Genomic DNA, 16,854 nt, shown 5'->3' on the forward strand with positions numbered 1-16,854 from the left:
CTTTCAGCAGTGTCAGAAAGACCTGAATTCAAACCTTACCATTGTTCATACTGACTGTGTAGCCCTGGGGATAGAGTAACTCACTCAATCTCTCGGTACTTGCAGGCAATTCTCTAGGAGTACCAGTTGCAGAATAGCTGGAAATTTCCTTCGCAGAGTTTCCTCTTCAAGTGTTCCTATAAAAATGAAATCACATAGCCAGTCCTATTCCATAAAGACAGACATAAACATAGACGTTGACAAGGACATTGACATCAGCCTTGATGCTGACATTTATATGTGTTTGGTGTTGACCTGTGATTATGTTGATTTCATTAGCGCACTGAACTCCTCATGTAGAAAATCCTTCAACAAATGGTGAGCACAGTGTCTTTATGGTTTAGTAGAACTGCTATGAACAAAACAACGACAAAATCGATATACTGTTGTCAACCCACGGAGCAGTCACTTCAGGGTTAGTTAGACTGATTCCCAGACAGCAAATACACAGCCATCACTGGGCTAAAATTCAAACCTCCCCCCCCCCCCCACCCCGACACACACACACACACACACACACACACACACACACAAACACACACACACATGCGTACACCTTGTTTGCATTTAATTGAACATGCTTTTCATTAACAGTGCCTTCAAGAACTCCAAGTCACCTCCATTGCCAATGAAATATTGGCATTGGACGTAAATGAAAGATTTCATTTTTCATGTTGCATCTTTACGTAATACTGCCAAAATAACTAGCTATTGTAGGAGAGAGGAAGAGGAGTACTGGAGATTCAGTCTTTTTTGGGGGTAGATTATGGAATAATTTCCAGAACTATGATTTCATCTATGTAGACAACTTCCTATGCGGAAACCCACTACACTGAGGAAGATGAGAACCTCATCTGCTAATTAATGTTAGAGAACGTTGTTCACAGAAACAGCCACAATGTGAAATTGCTGATTTTGATAGACTTAGCAAGGACCTAAAATGATTGCAAAGGATTCATGATGGAAAATACCATCCACATCCAGAGAAAGAACTGTGGAGTTGGAATGAAGAGTGAAGCAGCCTATTTTATTTTCTTGTTTTGTTTATCTTTCTCATAATTTTTCCACTTCACTATAATTCTTCTGTGCAACATGACTAATATGAAAATGTGTTTAATAGGAATGTATTGTAGAGCCGATATCAGATTGCATGCCATCTTGGCGAGGGAGGAGAGAGGAAAGGGGAGAAAATTTAAAACTTATGAAAGTGAATGTTGAAAATTAAAAATCAATAAATAAATTTGAAAAAAAAATTAATGTTAGAGAATTGCCTGGGCACTGAGAGGTTTAGTGACTTGCTGAAGGTCACACAGCCAACATTTCTGAATTTGAACACAGATGCTCCTGACTCCAAGGCCATTCTTTTGCCTACGATGCCAGGTTGATTATCTTTTTTCCTCTATGGAGAAATGAAAAGTTTGATTGTATTCAAATTGTCATCATGTGAACCCTGTTTTGACTAGGTCTGAGTATATGACCCCAAATAACCTCAGTTCACTCCCATGGATCTTTGAGCACCAAGTATCTATCTGGTGAATTTTTTTAAATGAACAAAATTTGATTGAATTGATTTTTTTTCTTTTATTTCTTTCAAATGTGTAGAATCCTTAAAAAGAAAGAGGACAATAGGGAATTATTTGCATTGTATGAGGCTAGGAAAACCAACATCTTTTCTCATGACCTGAGCTACCTTTGGAACACTTGGGACATAAGTTTCTCCTCCACCCAGTCCTCAACAATCCTCAAATATTGACACTCAGGTGAAAACATGAGTAGTATAACTACAGGTTGAAGCCTTAAGAATCTTATCATCTAGTCCTGTTCCCTGCCATTAAAGGAGCTATGCCACTTTCCATCATGGTTTCTGTGCAAAAATGGTTAATAGCATTTGAGTTGCTGCTCAATGATACTTGAGTTATTCAAATGTTTGACCAACAGTTCATTTCTCTGAGTAGTGCCCATGTTCCTGATAGAGGCAGATCGATAGATAGTGTCCATGTTACTGATAAAATTCCAAATCTTTTTAGTGGCACAGTAAAAATAGTACAGGGTATGAAGTCAAAAAAACCCTAATTTAAATCCAGCTTCAGACTCTTACTAGCTGTTAAGTTACCCTGGGCAAGTCACTTTTTCCATGTTTCCCTCAGTTTTTTCCACTATAAAATGAGGATAATGGTAGCACCTACTTCCCCAGGTTGTTGTGAAGATCAAATTAGACAGTAGTTGTGAAGTGCTTATCACGGTATCTGGCACACATAATTGTTAGTTATCATTATTTTAAGCTTTTTTATGTCTTTGTTTTAATCTTTTTAAGCTTTATTAGTTAAAAAGTAGGAGATCTGACCATAGAACTAGAAATAATTTCAGAGGCCACTTAGTCTAATGTGCCCCCCATCACCTTATTTCACAGATGAGGTCACTGTGGGAGGTCCAGAGAGGATAGCTTGTATAGTCTGATATGATCAGAGTCCTCAAATTGGAAAGGACCTCAAAGACCACCATCTAGCATAACACCCCCATTGTACAGATGAGGAAGCTGAAGGAACTCCAAGGAGTTGATGTGTGTCAAAGGCCACACAGGTGATCGATCAGCAGCCAAGCTGAGATTTGGACCTGAATTGTCTCACTCCAATTCCAGATATATTCTACTACATCATGTTTTAATGCCAACTCCCCTCCACAAAAAGATAAACAAATCTATTATCTGCATTTTTTACTTACAGATTATATGTTCTGTACAATTTCTTCCATTTTTTCTCTAGGAAGGAAAAGTCATCAAGATAAGAATAGGTTAGTAGATGAGGACCAGTTTTAGTCCCGAGAAGACCTAGATTCAAGTCTCTTGTCTGAATCTGGACTATAATTACTTTGGTAGAAGGACTTCTCATGTTAGGGAGTTCTCTACCTCAATGAAATCCAAGGTAACATTCTTTCTCTGATCCTGAGAGGCTTTTAAAAAATAAAGGTAGGGGGAATACCATTTCTCAATCATTTATAAACATTTGTATTTATTTGTGTGTGAAACTATACAAGAAAAGGTGTATAGTTCAAAATCACTTTTTGGGTGAGAAAACATAAATGATGTCCGCAAGGAAATCTGAAATTAAAAAAAAAAAAACTATATTCTTACCTGCCAAGCCTAGAGGCCTGTGTGGGCTACCCGAGTCTTTCTTACCTCACCTCCTGAGGTCTTCGGCTGGCCAAACCGGATAAACGTATGAGAGAAAGGACGTTCCAGAGTCGAACAAGGGTTGAGCTTTATTTCAGGGTCCGGGTTACAAATGCAGGGGGGTCTTCCTTAGGAGGAAGAGGGGGAGATTTCCTAAGGAGGCTAAGCTTAAGGGATTGGAAGTAGAAGTACAAGCGGGGAGAGAGGGGGAGGGGAGAGAGGAAAGAAAAGAGCGGAGCCTACTGTCCTCTTGGCTCCTCATGTGCTAAGAGAGCTTTCAGGCTTCCTCAATCCTACTTAACCTTCAGCCGCATAGTTTGCATCTAAATACCGTGCTGTTAGGTAACTAGGTGTGCTCCAATCCGGGACAATCTCAAGGGCAGGGAGACTCCACCCATCACGTATCTCACGGGGACAGGCGGAAATACCCGAGCTAGCCGAGCTAGCTCAGTCTGACCTTCTCGAATCCCCGCTGTTCATGGAGGGCCTCGTAAGACTCTAAGATTTAGAAGTCCCACTTTTACCCGCCCGAGACCGTCCACACGGAATTGAGCTTCCAATCCCAACACTTACCCAGCTGACACCCCTAGATACATAAAAATGTCCTGTTGCCAGAAAGATGACAGTGATAGATTATCTGTTACTGAACCCAGGAAAGGCAGGTTCAGAGGCATCAAGTGTGTGAGGCTTTACATTATAGCAGGAACCGAATGAAGAAGAGGGAAATGTGATCTTTGGTCTTTCTATTTTAAACAGGGTGAGAAATTACCAGACCATGAAAGGCCAGTTGGTGGAAGAAGCCTGTTGACTTTTTGTTAATTTGACTGTGTCCTTTAATCTTTGCTAGTGGGGCCTGAAAATGGCCTGTTTTGACATATGTCCTTAACATTTTTATGAGCGTCTTCAGCCAAAACCATGTTAAGACTGAGAACATTATACTTCCAAGACAGTATCATGTTCAATTTGAAGGGTTGGGTCCATATCTGTGATGCTATTGATGTAAGGAGCTCCCAGTTCAGGAAACTCCCTCTACCAGTGAAAGTCAGCCTCATCCCTGAAACGGCTGGTCTTAGAAAGTGCCCTGGGGCACTGATAGTCAGTCAACAAGCATTTGTTAATACTTACTATGTGGTAAGAGCTGAGGAATAAACAAAAAAGGCGAAAACAGTCCCTGCTCTCAAAGACCTCATATTATAATGAAGTTTAAGGGACTTGACCAGGGTCACAATGCAGTTTGTACATATGTATGATTATATGTATGTGTGTATCAGATACATGTGTGCAAACACACATGTATGTATGTATATTTCTACAGGGGTAAATGTAAATATGCATGTAAGAATTATTAATATGACTTTGTAAAACATAAAGCCCAACATAATCATGAGGCATAATTAGAACTGAATTTGTATATTGCTTTTAACTAGTTAAAGACCATTGCCATCCCTGATCTCATTTGATCATAACTACATCCCTGGGGCTAACAGGTACCATTAGCCCTGTTTTGCAGATGAGAAATCCTAGACACTGAAACATTAGGTGATTGGTGATTAGTGACAGAAACATTTAACTGCAGATCCAGTCCGAGAACTCAGGTGATCAGCATTGCCTCAACAACATGGACGTGAGGAAATGTGACTTTTTATTCACATTCATAATAGAATAGCAAACAGTAGAAGCAATTTGGAAGGAACTCAGATTGAGCTAGATTATTCCTGGGAACTTTTACAAAATACATTATTATTGTTATCATTATTTATTAAATTGTGAATGAAAATAATTTAAATAATCAATTATATTCATAGTATTGATAATTAAATCAATCATAAGAAAAGCATTATATAGTACCTTAAGATCTGCAAAACATTTCACAAATATCATCTCATTTGAGCCTTACAAGAATCCTGGGAGATAGGGATTATTATGAGGCATTTTATAGCTACAGAAACTGAGGCAGTCGGAGGTCAACTGAATTGCCCACAGTCCCATAGTGTCTGAGATAGGATTTGAACTCAGCTCTACCTGACTCCGGATCCAGTACTCTATCTGCTGTACTGCTGCTCTGATTCTGATCCAGTATAGTACTTGGCCTATCTCATCCTTGACCTTACTTTGGACTCAGACACTAATTTAGGTTAAGCCCTTCTCAATGGTAGCTTGCCTTCCTATGACTGAGCTACTGCTAGGGTCCAATGGGTAAACCTCTTTCTGACTTTTCTGGACTATGCTCGATTCCAAAATCTCTATGCCCCAAGAACTTCTGATACTAGCAACATTCCCCTGCCTTGTCTATTCCACTCAGGTAGTACTGGAAGAAACCTTAAAGATCAACCTCACCTAACTTTGGAGAACAGCAAGCGAAGCCCAGAGCACCTGACAAGAAGGCAGGCCACAAGTGTTGAATAAACAAATACTTTGTACCAAGTGCTAGGAATACGGATTTGAGCAAACAAAAAATAGGTCCAGCCCTCAAGGACCTTACATTCTATTGGATGGTTGTCCTTCATTCTCTAAGAGGACCAAAATGGCATCACCATATTAGAGTCCTTACAATGCATCTGGCTGTGGCTCAGAGTGCTCTGCTACATCTCAGGCACAAATAGTCCATGTGAGCATTTGGGGCAGAGTCTCTAAATCTGAACATTTCCCATTTCTTTTGAGATACTTCAGTTCTGCTTTGCTTATAGAGCACAGCACCTCATCTGACGTGGGCATGCCAGGCTGAACAGTCCTGTGCCAGTGTCTCCCATGTCACACAATCAATTCCAAAGTTCTTCAAAGAGATCTTGAGAGGATATCATTGTATCACTTCTTCTGACCACCTAGTCTTCTAAGCAAGCGTATGTTTGTCATTCACTTTCCCAGTCACCAGTGGAGTGAAACAAGACCGTTGTATGGGAGCACAAAAAGTATGCTCCCATACTTTTTAGCATGATATTTTCAGCCATGTTATCAAATGCCTTCAATGAGGATGAACATGGCATCAAGGTCAGCTACCACAGTGATGCTAAATTCTTAAATATGCAAAGGTTACAAGTCAAGACTGAAGTGGAGGGAGTGTTGGTGCATGAGTATTTTGTTCACAGGTGATTGTGCATTCAGTGAAGCCTCTGAACCCGAGATGTAACATTCTATTAGGGAAAGACAACACACAAAAGAGATTTGAAAATCAGGAAAGGACTGGGGGGGGGGGGCAATCCCTCAGTGGCTCATGGTTAAGTGCAGAAAGTCAGAAGCAAAGCTAGGAAAGCAATAAAGCATGGCCAATCTAGGTCTGTCCCCAAAACTGAGACCTCAAAATGAATTTTCCAGTAGCAGAAAGGGGCCTTCTGTGGCTTTAGGATTCTCTAGGGTGAAAAGGCAACCACGTACCATTGTTTTCTTTGAGCAAAGATTGGTTCTCTACTAAAAGACTTTCTCATTGGATAACAGTGGGCTAGACATGTCTTTTATTCCTTCATCCTCTGAATAAAAATCTGTAAAATGAGAGAGATGGACTTGATGCTTCTAAGTCTTCCAACTCTAAATCTATGATACATTAAATTCATGATATCATAGGGGTAAGAGTTAGAAACAACATTTGGGGTTATCTATTTCAACCAGCTCATCCTCCCCACCAATAACTTTATAGTCCCAGAAAGCCAAAGAATTATAAGGAATCACCCAAGGTCACAACAGGTAGGAAATGGACCCAGGTCATCTAAGTGCAAAGTGAGCTCTCTTCTCCCTGCCAAATACTTGAACCCAAATGTTGGTTTCAAGGCTGTTCCTGGGCTTGTGCTCTCTCTGATTTTGGGAAGATTCGTTAATATTTGAGAAACATCAAGTTCTTCTGATAAAAAAAACCTGTCAGGAATTTTCAAGTACAAAACTACCTGGGACCATTCTGATTTATCATGCCCTTTGAAAAGTTCTTTTTAATTATGTATCTTAATTTTTTATTGTCTTCCTAAAAAGATTGATAGTTTTTGGCTTCTTTCCCCCTTATTCATTTGAACAAGAATCATTTAAATTTCTATTAAAATTTCAGAAAGGAATACAATTTGCATAGAGACACAGGAATCAATGAGCCTTCAGAATAGTGCTCACTGATTTTGTAAATGTCATTTCAAAAGCTCCAGAATGTGTCCCAAAATGCCATTTTCATTTTACTATTTTCTCAGTTGCTTTTCTCAAAAATGCATCTTCAATAAGTATTCATTCAAATGTTATAATGCATGTAAGCAGATAATATGTAAATGGTTTGTTTTGTTATGTGTTATATGGTGTTTTTAGTAGCATCTTAACTTTCAAGATTCCATCCCTCATTTTCCATTGTAATACCTATCAACACCAAGATTTGGTTAGTTATAAGATACACTAGAATGGGGATATGTGGGATTCTAGAGTTCTAATAACCAATTATTATGTGCCAGACACTGTTCCATGTGATAAGAATACAATTCCCAAAATCAAATAATACTTGCCTTCAAAGGGTCTTACATTCTATCGTATTGTACATTCTATTACATTATATTGACATAGACAGAAAGAAAACTGCTCTGGAATTTATAGTCCTAGAGAGAAATATATGAAATATTGAGATGATCAATGACTCTCCTAGGGTCTCACAGGAAGTACATCTCACGTGTAGGACTGCAACTGAAGCTTGTTTGCTCTGAAGCTAGCACTTTTTCCACAATGCCACCAGGGGTGGGGTGGAGACACTAGAAATAGAACTGATCATGAAAGTCTCCATGTAGAAACTGGTACTTGAACTGGGTATTGAAGAAAGCCAGCAATCTGAAGAATGAGGAGAAATGGGAGGAGGTAAAGGAGACAGGGAAGGAAATAGAGATGTAGAAGGAGAAACAGTAATTAGGAGAGAAGAAAGAGGGAGGAAGAGAATCCTGAGGAAGCTTTTTGACATTCACAATTGCTACTGATAAATCTAAAAGAAGGAGGTTTGGGAAAAAGTTACATGATTGGGGGGTTAAGAGGACATTGGACTCAGCAACCTCAAAGTTTGGAACTTGGGAGATGCTGTGTACCATCATATTAAACTTGATGGCCAAAGATATGCCTGTAGGTAATTCTATCCTATAGGTTGAAGACTACTTACAAAAAATATATAATGAAGGAGAGAAGCATCTTGTGCTGGATGATACAAGAAACTAAACTTTTCTGTCATTCTGGAACAACTGGATATAGTTTGGATTAGTTTGAGAATGAGATAGAGCATCCATTTCTCTTGAGCCACACGGAGACACCCACCATATTGAAAAAAGTCCATGGCACTTCTTTCCTTTTAGAAGTTTTCTCAGACTTCCTAAGAAGTTCAGTCAATGGCTCCAAAGGATGCTAGGATGTATATTCTCTCAATGGAGGATGGGATTCAATGTAGGGAACTGAGACGCCATGTATTCAATTGAATTCAGCCAACATTCATGAAATACCTACCATATAGGTATTTCAAAGTGCAATGCTATGCCCTAGAGAAACAAATTTTAAAAACAATGTAATCCTTAACCCTGAGAAACTTGTGATTTTATGTAACATATGTACACCCTCCACTCAACTGTCAGTGATCTTCCTAAAGTGTAGGTCTGGCCATGGTACTCATCTACTCAGCAAACTCCCGTAGCTCAATTTCACCTCTGGGATCAAATACAAAATGCTCTGTTTGGTGTTCAAAGTCCTTCATAATTTTGCCCCTTTCTACCTTGTCTTCTTACATGTTTGTCCCCCACCCCCGTGTACTCTGCTATCCAGTGACACACCTCCATCACCCAATTCTTTAGGCAAAGTTAAGGAGGGTGAGATTTCTTTCAGTTAGGAGTGTCTGGGATGGTTTCATGGAAAAATTTGCACCCAAGTGACCTTGGAGGAAGAAAAGAATTTTAACAGAGCTGAAGACAAAAGACATTTGAGGAAAGGGGAAATAGTAGGAATGGATTCATGTTGGCAGGAGGGGGCAAGGTAAGATAGCAGAACAGTGGGAAGTTCACTTTGGTTGAAACATGACCTAATATGATCGTCAAATGAGGTCTCATGCATCAAAGTGTTATGGAAACCTTAAAATGACATAGAAATGCCATCTCTTCCAAATATAAACAAAGCTTAAAAAGTTTGTTAGAGGCAGATTGTAGAAGGCCTCAAATTCCAAAGAGTGGAATTTTTCCCAAAGGAGGGAACTCATGAAGCCTATATCAGTTCAGAGAAATACATCTTTTCTCAGGGTCACATCCCTAGCAGAGACCCCAGGGTTCTGATAATTGGTGACCTTTAGCAGACCAGATTCAATCATTGGGGAGGCAGTTTGGCTCACCAAGCAGATTGCAAGTCTTAAAGCAGTGAGTGGTTGGCATGTAGCAGCAATAAATGGAGATTGATTTTTCCATGAAGTTGATGATAACAGGAAAGAATGAGCACATGGTAACTTGTTGGCAGGACCGTACTGAGGAAGGGAGTTTTTAGGGGTAAAGGAGATATGAGGATGTTGTAACAGAGAGGAAGGAACCAGTTAGAAAGGAGAGCTTGGATACATGAGTGTATCTCCTGTATCCAGGACCATCTCATAATGCAAGTTGACTCTCATGCTGGAATGCCCACTCTCTTTACCTCCACTTCTTAGTATCACCAGTTTCCTTCAAAGCTTAAGTCCCATTTCCTATCTGTATAATGTCTTTCCTGATCCCCACAACAGCTAGTACTCTCCCTTCTCCTACAGCTCCTGATATATATATTTTGTGTTTACTTATCTGGGTACGTCAACCCCACAAGAATGTAGATAAAAGATAATTATGTTCTTCTCTTTGTGTCTTCAGCACCTACAACAGTATCCAACATATAAAGTAAATTATAGATGTTTAAATGTGAATGCCAGAAAGGGTCCAGGTTTCCATTTCTTACGCTCTTGACTCTGAGCCCCCACCTTGGAAAGCTGAAAGGGTAATTGGAAGTTAATTCCAGTGTTCCCAAATCAGTTCCCCCTTGCAAGCACACATTTCACAGCATTGCTGGAGAAACTTTATGAAATGGAGGGGGAAAGGAGAAAGCCCCTTTCTTCCAGGGATAGCCATCTCCTGACAATTGGAGATTCCTTTTCATTTAGTTGTAATTCTAGCAGGCATATTTCAAAGTCATGCCCAAACAATGCATGTTGCTTTTTCATTTGCCTTTTAGTTCCATTATCCTGTGTAAGTATTTGCTTCATTAAGTAACCCCCTAAATTTGCCTGCTTTGTATCTAACAGTTCCACTTCTGACAATATTCCTCATCAAAAGGATGATTAAGCAACTCAGAAAATCTTAGAGTTAGAAAGGTCCTTTTAGACTATCTGACCCAAGCTTCTCCTCTGTTACACCCAGAAGGGAGATGCCAGCTTTCATTTGAATTTTCACCATGACAGTAGGTTGTAAAATGAAGACTAAAGATTTCTTATTGACCAGAGAATGGGATCTGGAGCTAGCCTTAGAGGTCATTGAGTCCAACATCATCTTTCTATAGATAAGGAAACTAAGGCACTGGCAGAGGAAACAACTTGTCCAAAGTCACACAGATGCTAAGTAACAGAATTAGAATCTGACCTCAAGATAGATGCTAAGTAGCAAAGCTAGAATCTGACCTCAGGTCCTCTGATTCCAAATTCAGCATTCCTTCAACTACTCATATCCTTTAACAAGTACAAAGAACTGACATTTTTTTCCTTCTGTGCAGAATACTAAGACAGTCTAAGAAATGCCTTTTGGGCATTTCCTCTGGGATAATCCCAGGCCATAATTTAGCCAATTGCATACATCAGAATATGGGCAGCTAGATAATATCGTGAATAGAGCACCAGTCCTGGAATTAGGAAGACTCATCTTGCTGAATTCAAATCTAGCCTTAGATATTTACTAGTTGGTGATCCTAGACAAGCCACTTAACCTTGTTTGCCTCAGTTTCCTCATCTGTAAAATGAGCTGAAGAATGAAATGGCAAACTATTCTAGTATCTTTGCCAACAAAACCCCAAATGGGGTCATGAAGAATCATATACAATTAAAAATGACTGACATGACTGAAATGAATGACACATCAGAAGTGACAAAAATCACAGAATTTTTGAGTTGGAAAGAACCTCAACAGCTACCTAAAGCCCTACCTAAAAAGAATTCTCCACCCTAACGCAGAGGTCATATAGTCACTACTTGAAGACCTACAAGAGGGAACTCACCAACTCTCTGGGGCAGTCTCTTCCGCTTTTAAACATCTCTAACTATTAGGAAGTCTCTTCCTAATATCAAGGCTAAAGCTTTCTCTTTGCAACTTCTTCTCAAGATTGCGTATGCTTAATTCATTTGTTGAATTTGAATCTGAATAATTTCTTTATTGTTACTCATTTATTGACTTCTTTCTCCAGATCAGCCCTGATCTTTGGTCTAATTCAAGATTTTTTTCTCAATTATAAATTTCTCAGTCAATTATGAAGAGCAACATTAGAAACCAAGAATTGAAAAATATTTCATGACTATTCTGTCTGCTGAAGTTAGTCACCTCTTAAAAGAGAGATACTTTCAAAGTATATACTCTTCAAACCTGTCCCTGTCTTGTTTTAAGAGAGAGAGCAGGATGTGACCTTAGCAGTATTTCTACATTCAAATTGATATCTGGGTATTGTAATTGATTCCACTCAGGAAACTGAGATAGCTGTAGAGAAAATGAAACTTTACTAATAGCCTGGCCCTTTCTATGCCTCATATAAGGGTTAGAGTCAGGCTCCTTTGAAGTGTGCTAGGTTTCTCCACTTCTTTCCCCTCCTCTTCTCTCTCCTTCTCTCTTTTCCTTTTCCCTCTTCCCTCCTTGTTTTCCCACTCCTCCTCTCTCCACTTCCTTGTAATAGCACCACCACTCTCTCAATCATATGCTCACAGTTTCGGAATCTTTGCCTCCTCTCATTCTACATCTGCAGCATTTTCTGTACCTTTTCTCCCCTTTTCTATTCTTGCCTCCACTGCCTTTAATTGATTTATTTTGCTCCTTTATTAGAATACTGCAATGGGTCCCTAACTCCACTTTCTCTGTCCTCCAAACTATCCCATAAACTATTTCAGCATCCACCTTGAACAACATGATCAGGTTTCCCAACTACTTACAAACCTTTTCTGGCTCCCTACTGCCCATGCAGTTAAAACTACTATTCAAGAGTGTCCATGTGAGATCCCAGGTTATCTTTCCAGCTTGATCTCATTATTCTACATTACAGCCAAATGATTACTCAGTTTTCCTATTTTGTTCCCTACATAGAGATGATTTCTAAGGTACCTTCCATGCTCTTCAACCTCCAAGCTCATGATTTTCTAATTGCCTGGGATACTTCCCTAAAACTTCCACCAGGCAGAACATATCCAATCTTTCTACCCCATAAAAGCACTTCACATATTTGAAGAAAACTATCACATCCCATCTAGGTATTCTCTATTTAGGTGAAACATTTCTATCCACATATGGAGTGGTTCATAGCTCCTTCATCCCCTGGGTGACCTTCTTATGGAAGTGATGTCACTGAGAAAGACAAATTGCTATGAATACATTCTGATGCAGACAGGACAGAATGAGAGTGTCCTAGCTCGCCCATGTTGGCCACCACGCACCTTATGATTCCATGAACTCTGCTGGCTGCAGAGTCACATTAACTCACTAAATGTCATAGGTCATTTTCACACATTCTGAGTTTTCTAGCTCCAGCTTGCCCTCCAGCATTGTATAATTCATATGCCTAATATAACACTTAATGTATTCTATCTTATACTCTGGTAACTCCTTGTCTTATTCAATCAATAAGCATTTATTATTAAGTACCTACTACATGCCAGGCATTTTTCTAGGAACTGGGGATGCAAATGCAAAGAATAAAACAATCTCCACTTACAAGAAACTTACATTAAAATCTAGACTCAGATTCTAATTGCCATAATATTAATAGCTAGTATTTATTGTGCACTTTGTTTGGCCAAGTACTTTACATACATCAGGAAAATGAGGCTCAGAAAGGTAAAGTCATTTATCTGTGGTCACACAACTTATAAAATGTGAAGGTGAGATTTGAACCCAAGCCTTCCTCCCTCCTGGTCCACTCTATATCAATCACAGTGTACTGTCTCTACAGTTATGGCTTCTATTCTCGGCTGAGCAAACCATACCATCCTTTAGGTGGATGCAGTTTTCAAATCTCCACTAAAAATGTGATGTGTTTGATGTTTTGACCTCATTTCATGGGAAATCATCCAATAACATTCCTATTTTTTATACCAATTCTCTTCTGTTGTACCAATTCGTACTCCACATAACCCCCATTCTGCCATATCTGTAAATGAGACTTAGATGATTCACAGTTTCTATTTCCCTTCCTAGGCTGTGAGATTTTACATTTAATGTACATTGAGCATGCTTGTGAGCAGCTCAGAGTGATTTATACACCATGCATTAACTAAGCTTCCAACTACCCCTTTGAGATAGTTACATATTACGATAGATGGGCAGAGAGAGATCTATAATAGAAAAGTATAATTACCATTTGTAGGTACAGCAGAAGAGGCACCAAGAGGGGGTGGAGTAATTTTGCCCACATCTCAGAACAAGTACAGGATTTAGCAACAGGACCCAAGAGGCCAGATGACTGGGCTTGGCTTTATCAGAACTCTGCTCCCTTCTGTTTTCCTAAGAAAATCCCCTACCTTTTGATGGGTATACTCAAAAATAAGAAAACTAGACTGTTGAGGGCTGCCTTTTACAAATACAAGCAATCCTAGGGGCTTGAGTAGTTGTATTCTTAAGGAATAAGGGAGAAAAGCAAAAAGAGCCTTTGCATCACCCACTCCAATGGGACAGGAAGCTATAACACAAGATGGTTTCATCAATGAGTGGAGCTCAAAAGGCCTTTTGGTTTCCGTCATGTCTCAATATATGGCAAGGAAAACATCATTACCAGAATATATGGCTCCAATTTCAGTGAATGTTATGAAGAACAGCAAAGTTGTATGTACTTAAAGCAAGAAACCAAAGACTCAAATGGGAATGAAATTGGTCTGTGAGTATGTGAGGACTCTGAAGGCAGAGAAACTAGATGGATTTGCTGTTGTGGTGGTGGTGGTTTGTTTTTGTTATCGTTAAAGTTTTTTTTTTAATTTTTTGCTAGAAGTAATGTGACAAATAGGTTAAAATAATGAACCAATTTTTTAAACAGATAACAAAAATCATTTTGAAAGTAAATGTACTCGTGCAGAAGCTCTGGTGTTTAAGGTCAGCAGCCTGTTCATATAGACCATAGAATGAGCAGTTTGGTAGAGTGGGAAAAAGCACTTGTTTTAAAGCAAAAAAGATGAGTTCAAATCCACATGCTGTTACTGACCGCCTGTGTGACCTCACAGGAGCAGAGACAAGACAGCAAGGTCGTAGGATGGGTAGGGTAACCTTGAGTTTGAATCTTGCCTCAGACTGACTAACTGTGACCCTGATCAAGTGACTTAACTTCCTCAACCTCAGTTGAGGTAATAATAGCACCTTCCTCACAGGGTTATTGCAAGGATCAAATCGCTTAACATGGGTAAAGCCATTGGAAAGTAAGCTCCATGAAGGCAGGGGCTATTTGTCATTGCATCTATGTTCCCAGAATTGAACACAGAATGGAGAACACTCTGGCTTCTCCAGATTTTCCTGGCTTCCTGCAAATCCCAGCAAAAATCCTACCTTCTTCAGGAAACTTCTCCTGACTCTTTTTATTTCATGCCTTCCCTCTGTCAGTGATTTCCTATTTATGTTGTCTCTTGTTTGCTTTGGGTGTATGTATTTGTTTATCTTGCCCCTTAGACCGTAAGTTCCCAGAGAGTAACAGCACAGTGCCTCGATTGTCATCAATCCATCAGTCAATCAATTAGCATATATTAAATGATGACTTTATGCTAGGCTTTGTGTTAGGACTGGTAATTAAAATGCAAACAGAAAGAAACATAGCTCCTGTCCACAAGAAGCTTATATTCTAATGGGGGAACACAACACACACAAGGGAGTGGAAAACTAGAAGAGGGAGAAAGTATGGGGTAAGGCTGAGGTGGGGAGTGGTAGAGAAAGTCTGTGGAGATGAGTCAGCAGTGCAGCCTCAAGAGAAGGTTCCTTAAATTGCAGAGTCTGGAGAAAATCAGCCAATTAGAACATGAAGCCTCCAAGGAAGAAGGTCATTCCCATATGAATAATCTAGGAATGCAGTGAACTTCCAGGTGAAAAGGTTTCAATATAGAGCCTCCTGTGGAGGATGAGTCAGCCATCCTGGATGTGAATGAACTGGATAGATGTTGTCGATAGATTACAATGGTATAATGGCTTCCAGAATGGAGACTTATCTGGAAAACAACAGATATAAGGAAAAAATGAACCTGGGAGTTGAACAAATAAAAAGCACAAGTCACTTAAAATGACTAGACCTCAGTTTCCCCATCTGCACACCGAAGAGGTTGTACTAGATGACCTCAAAGTTTCTCTAAAATCTGAAATTCTAGGGTTCTAAAATGCATACTTGTACTGACACCAGAATATTTTCATTTCAGAAACAGTGGAATATAATGGAAAGATTCCTAAATATGTTTAAGAAACCTTGGTTCTTAGCCAACTTTCCACATTCACTGGCTGTGTGACCACAGGTAATCTTCTGTGAAGATCACTAATGCAAAATGAGGATAATAATATTTTCACTTCCTGTGTGATTGTGAGAAAAATATAAAGCTTAAGCAGCACAGTACTTCGGACTAATTCTGCCGATCTCCACTCACACTGTAAGGTAGCACCTATTTTCCCCTTCTCAAGAGTCTATGGTTAACCTTGAGGGGGATGAGGGGAGTTTCAATAATATTATCACTCCCAATTCCCCTCTGGGGTCCTCCTCCATTGATAATCATTTAATATCAATTATTACATGAAACCAGATTAGGTGGTACACTGGGTCTGGAATCAGATAGACCTGAATATAAATCTGCCCTCAGGTACTAACCAGGTACTCCTTGGAAAGTCATTTAACTTCTGTCTGCCTCAGTTTTCTCAGCTGTAAAATGGGAATCCTAATAGAAACTACTTCTCAGAGCTGTTGTAAGCATCAAATAAAATAATAATTGTACAGCACTTAGCACAATGCCTGGAACATAATAGGCAGGGATATTTCTCCCCTTCCCTTTCCCTTTTAGAAATGGACATTTACTAAGATATTAAAGCAAGAATAGTTGATACAAAAGATTGCTCCAGATCAAAAGAACATTCTACTGCAAGTAGAAACTGAGTCTATGGTAAAGTGGGCTCAAAATTAACAAGCACACATAACAAATAAGTAACCTGTCTGCTAAAGGATCTGGCTTCATGAGACTTCCATGGAGTTTCTCTATTTTGTTTTGTTTTGGAAGAGTTCTGAAGTTGTCATTCTTCAATGTATATACTTTGTCCTTGACTCTCAATGTTAAAACTGCTAGTGATCTCTGCTGTTCTGGGGATACGATTCAGATGCATGAAAGCTTCAAAATCTTCTGACCTTTCAAGGTTTCCACCATCATTCTCTGCTCACAGGGTTAAGTGAGAGCCAGTTAGGAAGGAGCCTTCCTTCCTCTTCAACCAATTACCTCTCAGGAAGGTTCTCTAAAACTGCTT

The sequence above is a fragment of the Notamacropus eugenii genome, chromosome 3 (genome assembly GCF_028372415.1).
Source record: "Notamacropus eugenii isolate mMacEug1 chromosome 3, mMacEug1.pri_v2, whole genome shotgun sequence".
In the NCBI taxonomy this organism is placed as follows: domain Eukaryota; kingdom Metazoa; phylum Chordata; class Mammalia; order Diprotodontia; family Macropodidae; genus Notamacropus; species Notamacropus eugenii.